This window comes from Phyllobates terribilis, unplaced genomic scaffold, assembly GCF_046119375.1.
Source record: "Phyllobates terribilis strain yellow unplaced genomic scaffold, ASM4611937v1 Scaffold_4__5_contigs__length_816908805, whole genome shotgun sequence".
NCBI classification, from domain to species: domain Eukaryota; kingdom Metazoa; phylum Chordata; class Amphibia; order Anura; family Dendrobatidae; genus Phyllobates; species Phyllobates terribilis.
This window is the reverse complement of record NW_027362764.1, coordinates 349,249,701-349,266,200: the sequence shown is the minus strand read 5'-3', so window position 1 is coordinate 349,266,200 and position 16,500 is coordinate 349,249,701.

Genomic DNA, 16,500 nt, shown 5'->3' with positions numbered 1-16,500 from the left:
CGGATTGGATCGGACCGATACCCAAAAAGTATCGGATATCGCCGATTCCGATACCGGAGATCAATGCATGTCAATGGGACAGAAATATCGGAATAAAAATAAACTCTTTCTTTCCTTGTAGGTTAATTCTACATGAAGGAAAACAACTAAGAATAATGTAGAATGTATTGGGGGAGGTGGGGGAGACAATAAAGGCATAGAGGTTTAGCCCAATCAAATGGAATAGCAGGGATTAATATTTTTTTTAAGACGTTCTGAGTTACGGAAATATTGACTATGCTAAGTTTTTTTATATTTTGTCAGATATTTATGTTTCACTACTTCCATGCTCTTCACCTTCTTTTTTACTTCTCCCACACTTTCTCCTTCATCATCCTCAGCATCAGCATCTTTTTCATCAACTTCTTCTTCACCTTCTTCATCTTCTTCTTCACCTTCTTCGTATTATTCTTTTTTTTTTTACATTCTTCATATTCTTCTTATTCAACTATTATTCTTCTTCATATTCTACTTCTTCATCTTCTTCCTCTTCATCATATTCTTATTTGTGACAGGCATTCCTGTAGTTATCTATAAAAGTTTGAACATTACACCTTTCGTTCTGCCCGTCACAAAAGATTTACAACAGGATTTGTCCGCGTTCAGTTTGGCCTGCAGCAGCAGGTCTTTTCCAGGGGCACCACGAGGAGGAACGGACTCACTCCCATACACTGCTTAGTCATCTTCTGCTTATAATTTAGATAATATCTTTTGCTCTGATTTTTAGTCTTATGCTTAATGTTCTTCTGCTTTTTTTTCTCCAGCTTCTTGTACTTCTGCTTCTTGGTCTTCTGTCTCTTGTTCTTCTGTATCTTGGTGGTTGTCTTCTTGTTCTTTGTCCTCTTGGTCATCTTCTTCAGGGTCATCTTCTTGGTCTTCTTCGGGGTGGTCTTCAGGGTCGTCGTGTTCAGGGTCGTCATCTTCGGGGTCCTCGTCTTCTTCGGGGTGGTCTTCAGGGTTGTCGTCTTCGGGGTCCTCGTCTTCTTCGGGGTGGTCTTCAGGGTCGTCGTCTTCGGGGTCCTCGTCTTCTTCGGGGTGGTCTTCAGGGTCCTCGTGTTCAGGGTCCTCGTCAGGGAGATCCAGAGTGATTACCAAGAACCATTTCAAAAAGCTTGAACTTGGAAATGTAGCAGAAGGTACAAGAAGGCTGACGAACTGCCGAGAACCAGCTGACGGTACTGGAACCCAGATGGGTAGCAGAAGGTACAAGAGCCAATGGAACTACCGAGGAACAGCTGACGGTACTGGAACTCGGTTACTAAGTAGGAGGTACCTGTGCCAGAAAGCACTAGCAAGGACCAGCAAACGTTGGTGGAACTTGGATACCGAGAAGGAGGCACCTAAGCCAAAGGCACTGACGAGAACCAGCTGACGGTACTGGAACCCAGATGGGTAGCAGAAGGTACCCATGTAAAAAAAAGTTGCAAGGCTGCAAGCCGGCCGCAGTTACCAAAACCCACAGTCCTACAGGGGGTGCTTGTCTTATTGGCACTATGGAACCAGCCTTCATTGCCAGATCCCGCAGCCCACATAGGAGTCACCTAAACTGCAGGCACCATAGAGTCGGCTAACCCGACCGCAACACGACAGGACAACGCATTGGAGGCAAAGTGACGTTGACACTACCCGGAAACAGCTGGCGTGCTGGAACCAGGCTGGGCAGGAGGGAGTATCCGTGCCAAAGACACTGCCAAGAACCAGCTGACGGTACTGGAACCCAGATGGGTAGCAGAAGGTACAAGAGCCAATGGAACTACCGAGGACCAGCTGACGGTACTGGAACTCGGTTACTAAGCAGGAGGTACCTGTGCCAGAAAGCACTACCAAGGACCAGCAAATGTTGGTGGAACTTGGATACCGAGAAGGAGGCACCTAAGCCAAAGGCACTGACGAGAACCAGCTGACGGTACTGGAACCCGGATGGGTAGCAGAAGGTACCCATGTAAAAAAAAGTTGCAAGGCCGCAAGCCGGCCGCAGTTACCAAAACCCACAGTCCTACAGGGGGTGCTTGTCTTATTGGCACTATGGAACCAGCCTTCATTGCCAGATCCCGCAGCCCACATAGGAGTCACCTAAACTGCAGGCACCATAGCGTCGGCTAACCCAGGCCGCAACACGACAGGACAACGCATTGGAGGCAAAGTGACGTTGACACTACCTGGAAACAGCTGGCGTGCTGGAACCAGGCTGGGCAGGAGGGAGTACCCGTGCCAAAGACACTGCTGGGAAACAGCTGGCAGTGCTGGAACCCAGGGTAAATACTAAAAACAGAGTGGAGCCAGAGGCATAATTGGAGCAACTTTAAAATCTGTAGTAGTGTGAATGTGGACAGAGCAGGAGAATTTGCCAGACACACAGCTGGGGATCAGCTGACGTTACTGAACCCCAATAACACTGGAGCAAGCGTTGACTGTGCAGACAGCACTTCTGAGCAGCAACTAGCGGTATTGGAGCCCAGGGTAAATACTAAAAACAGAGGAGCCAGAGGTGTAATTGGAGCAAGTTTTAAATCAGTAGTACAGTGGATGTGGACAAAGCAGGAGAATTTGCTGGACACACAGCTGGGGATCAGCTGACGTTACTCAACCCCAATAACACTGGAGCAAGCGTTGACTGTGCAGACGGCACTTCTGAGCAGCAACTAGCGGTGTTGGAGCCCAGGGTAAATACTAAAAACAGAGGAGCCAGAGGTGTAATTGGAGCAAGTTTTAAATCTGTAGTACTGTGAATGTGGACAGAGCAGGAGAAATTGCCGTACGCACAGCAGGGGAACAGCTGACGTTACTGAACCCCAATAACATGGCAGTACGTGTTGACTGTGCAGACAGCACTTCTGAGCGCCAACTGGCGGTGTTGGAGCCCAGGAATAATACTGAAAACAGAGGAGCCAGAGGTGTAATTGGAGCCACTTTAAAATCTGTAGTAGTGTGAATGTGGACAGAGCAGGAGAAATTGCCGTATGCACAGCAGGGGCACAGCTGATGTTACTGAACCTCAATAACACGGCAGCAAGTGTTGACTGTGCCGACAGCACTTCTGAGCGCCAACTGGAAGTGTTGCTGCTCAGGGATAATACTTAAAACAGAGGAGCCAGAGGTGTAATTAGAGCAACTTTAAAATCTGTAGTAGTGTGAATGTGGACAGAGCAGGAGAAATTGCCGTACACACAGCAGGGGAACAGCTGACGTTACTGAACCCCAATAACACGGCAGCAAGTGTTGACTGTGCCGACAGCACTTCTGAGCGCCAACTGGCGGTGTTGGAGCTCAGGGATAATACTTAAAACAGAGGAGCCAGAGGTGTAATTGGAGCAAGTTTTAAATCAGTAGTACAGTGGATGTGGACAGAACAGGAGAATTTGCCGGACACACAGCTGGGGATCAGCTGACGTTACTGAACCCCAATAACACTGGAGCAAGCATTGACTGTGCAGACGGCACTTCTGAGCAGCAACTGGCGGTGTTGGAGCTCAGAGATTACAGTTCAGGTGGTAGAAACATGAACACAACAGGAGACCTGGATACTGTTGCCAACCAATTATTTATTCTGGAAGAGGACTGGCAAATTCATGCGAGATCCAGGCCTTGTTCATTTTCAGAAAAGTAAGCCGGTCAACGTTATCGGAGGATAGTCGCATGAGACGGTCTGTTAGTACACCACCTGCAGCACTAAAGACGTGTTCCGATAATACACTAGCAGCAGGGCAAGCTAGCACCTCCAATGCATACTGGCTAAGCTCTGGCCGTGTATCCAGCTTACAGACCCAAAACTTGAAGGGAGAAGAGCCGTCTGGGAGTACACTGAGAGGGCAAGACATGTAGTCTGTCACCATCTGACGGAAACGTTGCCTCCTGCTGACTGGAGCCGTCTGTGATGGTGTAGACATTTGTGGCGGCGGGGACACAAAACTTTGCCACATTTGGGCCATACTGGTCTTGCCTTGTGCTGAGGCTCTGCTTCTGCTCCCTCTTTGTGCAGAGCTTCCTCCACTGCCTCGACGCACTAAGCTGCTTTGTAAAGCACTAGCAGCACTGCTCTCGGTTGGAATGGAGAACATGATGGAATGCACCAGTGCGTCTTGGTACTCCCGCATTTTACGCTCCCGGTTCAACGGTGTTATGAGGCTTTGTAAGTTGTACCGGTAGCGAGGATCTAGGAGGGTGGACACCCAATAATCAGCCGTGTTGAGAATGTGGGCGATGCGGCGGTCGTTTCTCAGGCACTGCAGCATGAAATCAACCATGTGCTGCAGACTGCCAACTGGCCAAGAAACGCTGTCCCCTGCTTGAGGCATGATCTCTGCCTGCTCTGCATCACCCCACCCTCGCTCTAGATACTGACTACTAGAGCATTGTGTACCTCCCTCCTCTGGACAGATGTCTTCCTCCTCCATTGACTCCTCCTCATCCTCCTCACAAAGTGTCCCCTGCCTAGGCCTTTGTGAGGAACCACATTGCGCAGACTGTAGAGAAGCAGATGGCATTTGTGACTCCTCATCCTCCACCTCTTCCAAAACCTCCTCCCTTAGTGCTTGCAGTGTTTTTTCAAGCAGGCAGATAAGGGGGATAGTCAGGCTGACTAGTGCATCATCTGCACTCACTATCCGCGTGGAATAATCGAAGGCACGCAAAACGTGGCAAATGTCCTTCATAGAGGCCCACTCAGTAGTGGTGAAGTGTGAACGGCGCGCACTGCGACTTGTTTGCGCTTGCTGCGGCTGGTATTCTATTACTGCTACTTGCTGCTCACACAACCTCTCCAACATATGTAACGTTGAATTCCACCTGGTGGGTAGGTCACATATGATGCGATGTTCCGGAAGATATAATCGGCACTGCAGAGCTGCAATGCGCGATCTTGCGTTGCTGGAACACCGCAAGTGGGCGCACTCTATGCGGACCTTGTGAAGCAGTGCATCAAGATCCGGATAGTCCCTCAAAAAACTCTGCATGACCAAGTTGAGCACATGTGCCAGACATGGGATGTGAGTGAGGTTGCCTAAGCCCAGAGCTGCCACCAGATTTTGGCCATTGTCACACACTACCATGCCTGGCTGGAGATTCACTGGCACAAACCACACGTCGCTCTGCTGCTTGATGGCATTCCAGAGCTCCTGCGCTGTGTGGCTGTGAGGAAGCCGAACCAGCTGTGTGTGAGCTGGAGGAAGAGGCTACAACACGAGCTGAAGAGGTGGTAGGTGGTGCTGTAGTTTGGCCTAGGTCTTCAGTGTGTTTTTGTAACTCCACCACGTGCTTGGTCCGCAGTTGTTTCCACATATTTGTGGTATTGAGGTTGCTGACACTTTTCCCTCTTTTCACCTTCTGATTACACAGCTTGCATTTGACAAAGCAAATGTCATCTGCAACTGTGTCATAAAAGGACCAGGCACTGCAAGTTTTGGGAGCGCCCGCTTTGGATTTTGGAAGAGCCATGCTCCTAATGGGTGCTGAAGTGGAGGCTAAAGGCAACCAAGTCTGCCCCCTCCCTCTCCCTCCTTTTTGGGCCATTCGGGGAATCTCTTCCTCAGAGCTGTTCCCACCACCTTCCTGTCCCTCACGCCATGATGGGTCAAGGACCTCATCATCTACACCACCCTCTTCAAACAACTGCTTCTCCTGGGTAGTCTCGACTACACAGTACGCACCAGAAAGTGGCACCTGAGTCTCATCATCAGATGCGTAATGAGGTGTGCTGCTGACCATAGGCACTGGCCCACCCACCTCTTCAGATTCAGAGAGACAAAATGGTTGCGCATCACTGCATACTACCTCTTCTTCAAATTCTCGAATTCTGCTTGGCTGGCCCCTTCTTTCCAAGCCAAGAGATTTAGAGAACAGAAGTAGAGATGGCTCCTGTCCAGGGCTCTCTGACTGCCTGGGCAATTTGGCAGGTGGTGAAGAGACAGATGGGTGCTCTTCAGTACTCAGGACCTGAGAGGATCAGGAACTAATTGAAGTTGATGCGTTAGCTGCCATCCATCTGACAACGGCTTCAATTTGGTCCTCCCGCAGCAGTGGGGTACGGCTAGCTCCTACAAAGCTGCACATAAAGGACTGTTCCCTGGTAAAACTGTGGGATGCTGAGTCACTGGTGCCCGCAGCAGGCACAGAATCCCCACGTCCTCTCCGTGCAGGCACAGAATCCTCACGTCCTCTCCCTGCAGAAACTCTATGCCCATGACCACGACCACGACCACATGCCTTACTCCCTGCCTTCTTCATCTTGGTAGACTGATAAAGATAGGCAGAAAAGTACTAAGGGCTTAGTGTGCTTATTCCTGAACAGCTGCTAACAGGTATAAGAAACACTAATTTTATAAAGTGTGGACTAGACTTTAATATGAGCTAATGTGGCCTACACAACTGTAAAGTGAAGTGTTTGGTGAACTTTATTTAGGGTTTTTTTGGCAAAAAAAGACACTGGATGTGCCCAAAGATGTAATAACGATAGTATCACAAACTTTTTGTAGCTATTACAATGTAGGAAGGTAACCTACAATGCAATAGATGAGGCTACAAAAAATAGGCTAATACTAATCTGGCTGGGGCTGCAGGGCACAATGCTGAAGAAAGGCTCCTCTATCTACTCCTATATAGTGTGTTTGGAACCAATGTAGCTGAATACGGATGGAACCACCACACTAATAGGAGAAATCAGGGAAAATGATCAATTAGCAAAAAAGGACAATGTATGAGGCAGTGACGCACGCTGAGCGCACTACAACCAGACGTGGCTGAAGCACACACTACAGCGTGAGCTGCACTCACACACACAGACCTTGCAGACAGCGGTGAACAGCACGGAGAACTGTGCACTAGCGCTGCAAGGCACAGCGATTTATAAAGTAGCTTGGGTAAAGCAGAATAGAGAAAATAGGTAGCTAAAACTGTCCCTCAGAACAACAGCGTCCTATCCCTAACTGAATTCACAGCAGAGTGAGCTCAAAATGGCGGCGGCGGCTTTTATAGTGCATCATGACATCATTTCAGCAGCCAATCACAGCCATGCCATTAGTTAACATGCCTACATGCCTAACAGGATGTGCCCTCAGGATCCTCATTGGCTGAATAAAATGAAACTGGCTCATTGTATTATGGGAACTTCCGATTCCGGTATACGATATAGTAAAAGTATCGGAATTAAGTATCGGAATTCCGATACCGCGAATATCGGCCGGTACCCGATATTTCAGTATCGGAATGCTCAACACTAGTTAGTACCCAAGGTTATTTTAGGGTGACTTTCTCGATGGTCAATGTCCACAATGATCTCTCCCTGTGCCGGCAGTTCAACTTTACCAATCTTAATGGTCATCTCTCTGAACCCCATCTGCGGCACGGGCTGGCCATTGCTGGCAATGATGCTCAAGTCATTGTCTGGATAGCGGGTTATGTCAGTGTCACTCCAATACTGCTTAAAAAGTACATAGGGGATGGTAGTTACTTGTGACCCGGTATTCAGCAGTGCACTCATGGGGATACCGTCCAGCACTACGGGTAAAACTGGGCGTCCCCCCACGTACTTATCACGCCAATTAGACGGGCCTGATGACCTTATGCCTGGGGGTTGGCCCTCTGCCCCAGGTCGGACCCGTTTAAAGTACAATACCTGGCTACGTGTCCCGACTAGCTGCAACGGCGGCAAATCGGCTGTCCATCATCCGTGTAACGGTCGGTGGGCCTCCCTCTGAACGACGGGATCCTCCTCTGTCGACGTCACGGGACACCCTCTGGACTGGAAGCCAGCTTGATTGGTCTTGACGGGTCCATCTGTAACGACTGTATAGTCCTGGTCAATGCAGCGACACTCTTTGTTAGTTCTTGGACCTGATGGTGCAGGCTTGCAGGCGGGGATGGGTTTAGAGCCTGCGCATCAGCCCCCACAAGGTCTGCTGGTTAGGACGCTGCCCCCTGGTGGTAAGTGATGGCAGGATGCCGGGAAGTTACAGCGCCACCCGGTGCGGGTTCTCGGAGCACCCGGATGGCCCTATCTTTGAACTGTGCGAAAGTCAAATCGGGGTTCTGTAGGGCAATGAGGCGCAGCTGGGTTCTGTGGGCGCTGGACAGCAGACTTTCTATGAACTGGTCAATCAACAATTTATCTGTGTCCTGCACGCTGCCAGGGTCAGCTTGCTTGATTGCCCCCAAAGCTTCCTGTAAATTTAGGGCATAATCTCTGATGCTATCTTGAGCTCGCTGCTTACATCCATAGAACCGCATTTTGATTTCTGCTGAGGTACGGGTATCAAAGGTGTCCCGTAGACGGGTCAGAACCCCCTTTACAGTCCTTTTCTCCTCAGCTGTCCAAGACTTTACCTCCCGCTGGGCCGCACCAGTTAACTGCCCTATCAGTATGCTTACTTTCTGTTCTTCTGTCAGGGGATAAACTTTGAACAGGCTATTCAGCCTTTCTTTAAAGTCGCCCAAGGTATGCGACTCGCCAGCATACTGTGGCAGCCAGGCCGCTCCGGGGATATAGGGCATGGAAAAAGGCATCACAGCTGCAGCGGCTACACTGGTGGTAGAGGGTCCCTCCACGTCCGACATCTTCCTCCCCCCTAGTTAACCGTGGCCTACCTTCCGGCAATCCTCTTCTGTAGGCCGCGGCTCCGCTCGCGATGCTCTGGGTGAGGACCTTGCGTCGTGGGGTGATGGCGTCGGCGTCGCTGGATCTCCTTCCAGGACCTTGCGCAGCATCTCAGCGTAGGGCGGGGCTTCAGGTCTCACGCATTTTTGACGTCCACGCCCCTCTTCTTCCCGCGCAGCGCCCTGAAGATGGCGCCCGATGGCGGGAAGCGGCTCCGGATGGCGGGAAATGGCCCCAAATGGCGAGAAACTTCACTCAGGTATGTATAAAGTATTTTTCAGGCACGCAATACCCGTTTGTGGCGGGTTGGTCACAATCCTGCCGACTACGCCAAAGCTGACTCGCCCCCTGGGCCGTGGGGTACCCGGAATCGGGCTTCTGTACAATGCTGGGGGTAGTAGTGGCAACCCGATCCCGTGGCTCAGGGTGGTCAGACGAAATGCCGTGGCAGTCTATTTGTAGATTTGTGAATGTCCGACTACGCCACCCGTGGATTGCAGTCAGAGATAACCGCCACTGCGAGGCAGACCACTGAGGCTGGTGTTGGTGTGCAGCACAAGGGTAGGACAACTCCCCACGGGAAGAGTGTAGCCTCAGGGCAGTGTAGATGGATGCTGGGGGTGATAGTTCCGGCCGCAATAGTAAAAGTTCAGAGCCTGTTTCAAACAGTTCTGGGTCTTTATTGTAGATGTTACTAATGACCCAACAGTAGTACCAGGTAGGAATGGGCCTGGGTATCTGAGAGCATTCGGGCGAGCCCCACTGGTCAGGGTGAGTGTGTAGGCCTACCGTTCTCTCTATGCTCTTTCTGACTATCCCCTCTTCGTGGGGTAATAGCCCACATCCCTGAGCGGGCCGTATACTTCTCGCCTGTATGGCTTGCGACTCGGGCCTTGGGTACCTGTTTGCTTTCTCCTTGCTGTACTGGTCCCTCTGTGTGGCGGAGCCTCCAGGCTTTTTAGGCCAAGGGACCTGAAATCCCTCGCGGGTTGGTTCTCTGCTGCTGGGCTTACAACCCTGACAGCCTCGAACCCCAATGTCCGGTGGTGTGATTCTCTCAGCCAGGACCGGCTCTCGTCGCCTCTGTCCCTGACTTGCAGTCTCTCCTCTGCCTCACGGACTCCTCGGCTACAGCTGTACTGTCCCTCCTTCTCTGGGACTAGTCTCAGTCCTAAGCTAGGTCGTCCAGTTCTCCCTAACCCTGCCCTCAGTTCCAGCTTTTATAGGGGCAGCCAGCTCCCCCTACTGGCCTGGGACAGGAGGTGCTGTATGCTAATTGTCCCTAACCAGGGAACCTTCCTCCTGCTCTCAGACACAGCCTTTAATATTTGTGCCATCCAGCATCAAATATCAAGATTTCATATTGTACAATGAGAAGATCGAGATTTGAAACATACATCTTATTGGCATACATAACAGCAAATCATACAGTCATATCATCTAATTATATCATGGATTACAAATTCCCATATTGCTGCTTAGATCTTGAATGCTGATTTTCCTTAATTATGTCTCCCTCGTGTGGCTTTTTTCCAGAGTTACAGAAGTTAAATAGATTCTTAAAGTTGCAATCTGAAGGTACAGACACTATATTATAAATGCAAGTATTACCAAAGATGCTGGTGACCAGCCACAATAACCATGTAAAATTACACATATATCGAATACATAGGAATGCACTCCTCATATATTATCAGCAATATCTAGTTTGGACCTAATCTAGATAAATATGGATAACAAGTCAATCCTGATAGAAATAGTATAGATATTTATCTCTTATGCATACATAGTATAATTAATAAAGAAACATGGCATCATGTCAATAATCAACCATCTTCGGCAAACAACAAATATCATAGAGTAACCAACATATGTCCCCAATGCACAGCCATACATGCTAGACCATTAATAAAAACTACTGTATATTATTGATAAGAGATATATAGCGTCACATGACTTCAAATTTCAAAAAGTCTCAAAATCTTACAAAATATCCCACCATGCAGCAAAACTGTCAACTTCATTACAACATAGAATGGTAGAGTTGGAGGGGACCTCCTGGGTCAACTGGTCCAACCCCCTGCTCAAAGCAGGATTCACTAAATCATCTCAGACAGATGTCTGTCCAGCCTCTGTTTGAAGATGTCCATTGAAGGGGAACTCCCCACCTCTCCTGGCAGCCTGTTCCACTCATTGATCACCCTAACTGTCAAAAAGTTTTTTCTAATATCTAATCTGTGTCTCCTCCCATTCAGTTTCATCCCATTGCGTCTAGTCTTTCCTTGTGCAAATGAGAATAAAAATGATCCTTCCACAATGTGACGGCCCTTGAGATATTTGTAGACAGCTATTAAGCCTATTCTCAGTCTTTTTTGCAAGCTAAACATTCCCAAATCCTGTAACCGTTCCTCACAGGACATGGTTTGCAGACCGGTCACCATTCTGGTCGCTCTTCTCTGAACTTGCTCCAGTTTGTCGATGTCTTTTTTAAAATGTGGTGCCCAAAATTGGATGCAGTATTCCAGATGAGGTCTGACCAAAGAGGAGTAATGACTTCACGTGATCTTAATACATCCCAGAATTGTATTTGCCTTTTTTGCTGCTGCATCACACTCTTGACTCATGTTCAGTCTATGATCTATTAGTATACCTAAGTCTTTTTCACATGCACTGTTGCTTAGCTCTATTCCTCCCATTCTGTATATGCTTTTTTCATTTTTATTGCCCAGATGTAGTACTTTGCATTTTTCCCTGTTAAAAACCATTCTGTTAGTTGCTGCCCACTGCTCCAGTTTATTTTGGTCTTTTTGAAGCCTCTCTCTCTTCTCTAGTGTTAGCTATTCCTCCTAGCTTTGTGTCATCAGCAAATTTAATCAGTTTACCCTCAATTCCTTCATCTAAATCATTGATAAAGATGTTGAACAATACAGGTCCCAGGACAGAGCCCTGTGGTACCCCACTTGAGACATTCATCCAACTGGATGTGAAGCCATTTACGACCACTCTTTGAGTCCGATCACTAAGCCAGTTATGAATCCACCTAACAGTTGCCTTGTCCATTCCATACTTGGTCATTTTTTCAATAAGGATAGTGTGAGATACTTTGTCAAATGCTTTGCTGAAGTCAAGATATACTATATCTACAGCATTTCCCTGATCCACCCAGTCAGTGATTCTGTCATAGAAGGAAATTAAGTTAGTCTGACATGACTTGTTAGTTACAAACCCATGCTGACTCTGGTTAATCACTTCATTTTTATCCAGGTACTTGCATACATGTTGTTTAATAATTTGTTCAAAGATCTTTCCTGGTATAGAAGTCAGACTCACCGGCCTATAGTTCCCTGCGTCCACCTTCTTCCCCTTTGTAGCGCCGGCGTCCCTGCCCTCTGCTAGGCAGGGACGCTGTTCCCCTCACCCCTCTGCTCCGAGCCCGGCGTCCTCCTCCCGCTCTGCTGGCGGCGCGCGCTCCTTCCCGGCCAGTGTGCTTAGGGCGCGCGCGCGCGCTCCCTCCCTCTTTAAGGGGCCGTGCGCGCCGTCCTAAGGAGTCCCCGGCCAATGGCCGGAGGACTTCACCATATATAAGGCACCTCCTCCAAAATGGAGGTGCCCGAGCAATGTTGCTGCACTGTTCACTACTCTGCTTCAGCCCTCAGGTCCTGTTGCCAGTTACCTGCCAGATTCCTGCCAGTTTGCTGTCTGATTCCTGCCTGATATTCTGCTTACCTGCCTGCTAGCCTGAGGTCCGACGGTCTGCCTACCGACTCCTGTCAGTCTGTCTAAGGACCAGCTTGCCCGCTCACCTGGGAGCGCTCCTCTGCTACCTGCCTGCTAGCCTGAGGTCCGACGGTCTGCCCTCCAACTCCTGTCAGTCTGTCTATGGACCAGCTTGCCCGCTCACCTGGGAGCGCACATCTGCTACCTGCCTGCTAGCCTACCTGGAGGCTCCGCCGTCACGTGCTGTGACCACCTGCCATTCCAGAGACTCCTGCCCGCTCACCTGGGAGCGCACACCTGTTACCTGCCTGCTAGCCTACCTGGAGGCTCCGCCGTCACGTGCTGTGACCACCTGCCATTCCAGAGACTCTCGCTTGCTCACCTGGGAGCACACATCAACCATCTGCCTGCTAGCCTACCTGGAGGCTCTGCCATCACAGGTCGTACCTACCCTTTACCCAGAGACTGCCCCGGTCACTTGCCGTGACCTCCTGCCCATTCATCCAGAGACTCCTGCCCACTCACCTGGGAGCACACACCTGTTACCTGCCTGCTAGCCTTCCTGGAGGCTCCGCCGTCACGTGCTGTGACCACCTGCCATTCCAGAGACTCTCGCTTGCTCACCTGGGAGCACACATCAACCATCTACCTGCTAGCCTACCTGGAGGCTCTGCCATCACAGGTCGTACCTACCCTTTACCCAGAGACTGCCCCGGTCACTTGCCGTGACCTCCTGCCCGTTCATCCAGAGACTGCCCCGGTCACTTGCCGTGACCTCCAGCCCGTTCACTCAGAGACTGTCCCGGTCACCTGCTGTGACTGCCTGCCCGTCTTCCCTGGTCGCCACCCGCTCCCTTACAAGGACCGCCCCCTTGTATTGTAGCTCAGAGGTTCCGCCTCCCAGACCCGTTACAGTTTGCTCGGGCCATGGAACCCGGTGGCACCCAAGCTCCCTCACTCTCGGACCTGTGTCATGAACTGTCCCGTCAGAGGTCCCAACAGGAGTCCATCCTGGGTCACCTGCGGAATGTCAATACTCGCCTGGACACTCTGACTGCTCCACCAGCAACCACCGCCAGAGCCATGACTCGCAATCCGGCAGCTCCGCTGCCCACCAATACTATGGTATCCTACCCCGGACCCCGGCTTTCTGCACCTTCTCGCTTCGGAGGCGACTCCGCTCAGGCTCGGGGCTTTATAAATCAGTGCACCCTGCACTTTGAACTCCTGTCCCACCAGTTTAACTCCGACCGGGCCAAAATTGCCTTCATCATGTCCCATCTCACCGGGGAGGCCCTGGCCTGGCTAAATCCTCTATGGGAGAGAGGAGACCCCCTGGTGTCCGACTTGCCTGCCTTTCTCACGGCTTTCCGGAAAGTCTTCGAGGAACCTGGACGGAAGACCTCATCCGCATCATCTCTGCTACGCCTCCGTCAGGGAAGTCTCACCGTGGGCCAATATGCCATACGGTTCCGTACCCTTGCCTCGGAGCTGGCCTGGGATAACGACGCTCTGGTATCTGTCTTCTGGGAGGGTCTGTCCGGCCGTATCAAAGATGAACTTGCCGGTTGAGACATTCCTACCACTCTCGATGACCTAATAACTCTTGCCACCCGGATTGACCTACGGTTCCAGGAGCGTGCCAAAGAAGTCACCCGTGAGAGGAGGTTTCCACGTCTAGCTCCTACTTTTCAGAGATCCGTCACTCCCTCCGTTTCTCCCCAGGTACACTCTCCTGAGCCTATGCAGGTCGACCAGACCAAGATGGTCAAAACCCGTCAGGACTTACGCCGTGCCGAGGGGAGCTGCTTCTACTGTGGCAGTAAGGAGCACCGGATCCGTACCTGCCCGGAGAGGTCGGGAAACGCCTGTGTCTAGGTTCGCTCAGAGAGGTCGACCTAGACAAGAATAAATCCTCTCCATCTCTGCTGCTGTCAGTCTCAATTATCTGCGGGGAGAATCGTTATTTCGAACTAGCCCAACTTGACTCTGGAGCGGCCGGGAATCTTATTTCACAGGCCCTGGTAGAAAAATACCGCATTCCCACCAAACCTCTGGCTATACCATTATCTGTCGCTGCTGTGGATGGGGGCCTCTTACCACGTCCCATCCAACTCATCACCGAATCCGTAACTCTGCAGGTGGGAATGCTGCATTCTGAGAGCATCTCTTTTCATGTTCTGCCTGGACTCTCTCACGCCCTCTTACTAGGTCTACCTTGGCTCCAGAGACATGCACCCGTGCTTGACTGGCAGACCGGAGAAGTCCTTCGCTGGGGACAGGACTGTCATAAGACTTGTTTGGTTCCTGTTCATCCCGCCCGTCCTTCTCCTACCCCAACTAATCTACCTGGACTTCCAATTCCCTATTGGTCATTTGCTGATGTCTTAAATAAAAAGGAGGCAGAGACATTACCCCCTCATAGACCATACGACTGTCCTATCGACCTGTTACCCGGTACTACGCCTCCCCGTGGGCGTATTTACCCATTGTCCGCTGCTGAGACCCGGTCGATGTCCGAATATATTGAGGAGAATTTGGCCAGGGGATTCATCCGGAAATCTACCTCCCCGGCGGGAGCAGGCTTCTTTTTCGTAAAAAAGAAGGACGGCTCTCTCCGTCCCTGTATAGACTATAGAGGCCTTAACCAGATCACGGTGAAGAATAAGTACCCCCTTCCGCTCATTCCAGAATTATTTGATCGTCTGAGGGGGGCTAGAATCTTCACCAAACTGGACCTCCGTGGGGCGTACAACCTGGTCCGTATCCGTCAAGGGGATGAATGGAAGACTGCATTCAACACCCGGGACGGCCACTATGAATATCTGGTAATGCCCTTTGGTCTCTGTAACGCTCCTGCCGTCTTTCAAGAGTTGGTCAATGACATATTCCGGGATCTTCTCTACTCCTGCGTAGAGGTGTACCTGGACGACATCTTGGTCTTCTCTCCGGATCTCCAGACTCACTGGAGAGACGTTCGTCAGGTCCTGCTCAGGCTCAGGCAGAATCACCTCTTCGCTAAATATGAGAAGTGCCTCTGTGAGCAGACCTCGCTTCCATTTTTGGGCTACACTATTTCTCAGACCGGACTTCGAATGGATCCAGAGAAACTGTCTGCCATCGAGAAATGGCCCCGACCGGAGGGGTTGAAGGCCATTCAGCGGTTCCTGGGCTTCGCCAACTAGTACCGCCTCTTCATACCGCACTTCTCTTCCCGGACTGCCCCAATTTCCGCGCTCACCCGTAAGGGCACTAATCCCAGAGAGTGGCCACCCGAAGCAGAGGAGGCCTTTATTTCCTTAAAACAGGCCTTCTCTTCCGCCCCGGTGCTGCATCGCCCAGATGGCAACAAGTAGTTCTTCCTGGAGGTTGACGCCTCCTCCTCTGGAGCCGGAGCGGTACTTACCCAAAAATCATCTTCCGGGAGAATGGTAACTTGTGGCTTCTTCTCCAAACTCTTCTCCTCTTCTGAGCGCAACTATTCCATAGGAGATCGAGAATTATTGGCCATCAAGCTGGCATTGGAGGAGTGGCGTTACCTGCTCGAAGGGGCTCTTCACCTGGTAATAATTTACACTGACCACAAGAACTTGGCTTACCTCCAGCATGCCCAGAGACTTAACCCGCGCCAAGCTCGGTGGTCCTTGTTTTTTGCTCGCTTTGATTTTATTCTTCATTTTCGCCCGGCTGACAAAAACATCAAGGCGGACGCCTTGTCCCGATCCTTTCTGGTGTCTGATCTCGAGGAGGAACCGAAACACATCATCGATCCCGCCAGAGTAATGCAGGTGGCTCCCGTGAGTCTAAATCGTCTCCCTCCCGGTAAGACGTTCGTATCAGTACCTGATCGGGAGAAGATCCTACACTGGGGTCACTCGTCTAAACTAGCTGGCCACGCCGGTCAGAAAAAGACCCTCCAGCTTATTACCCGGCACTACTGGTGGCCTACCCTGCACAAGGACGTAATAGACTTTCTTTCTGCCTGTGTGTCCTGCGCCCGCAACAAGGTTCCGAGACATCTGCCAGCCGGTTGCCTCCTTCCGCTCCCAGTACCTGCTGCCCCCTGGCAGCATATAGCAATGGACTTTATAACCGATCTCCCCGTCTCTGCCGGTTGTACGGTCATTTGGGTGGTCGCTGACCGCTTTTCCAAGATG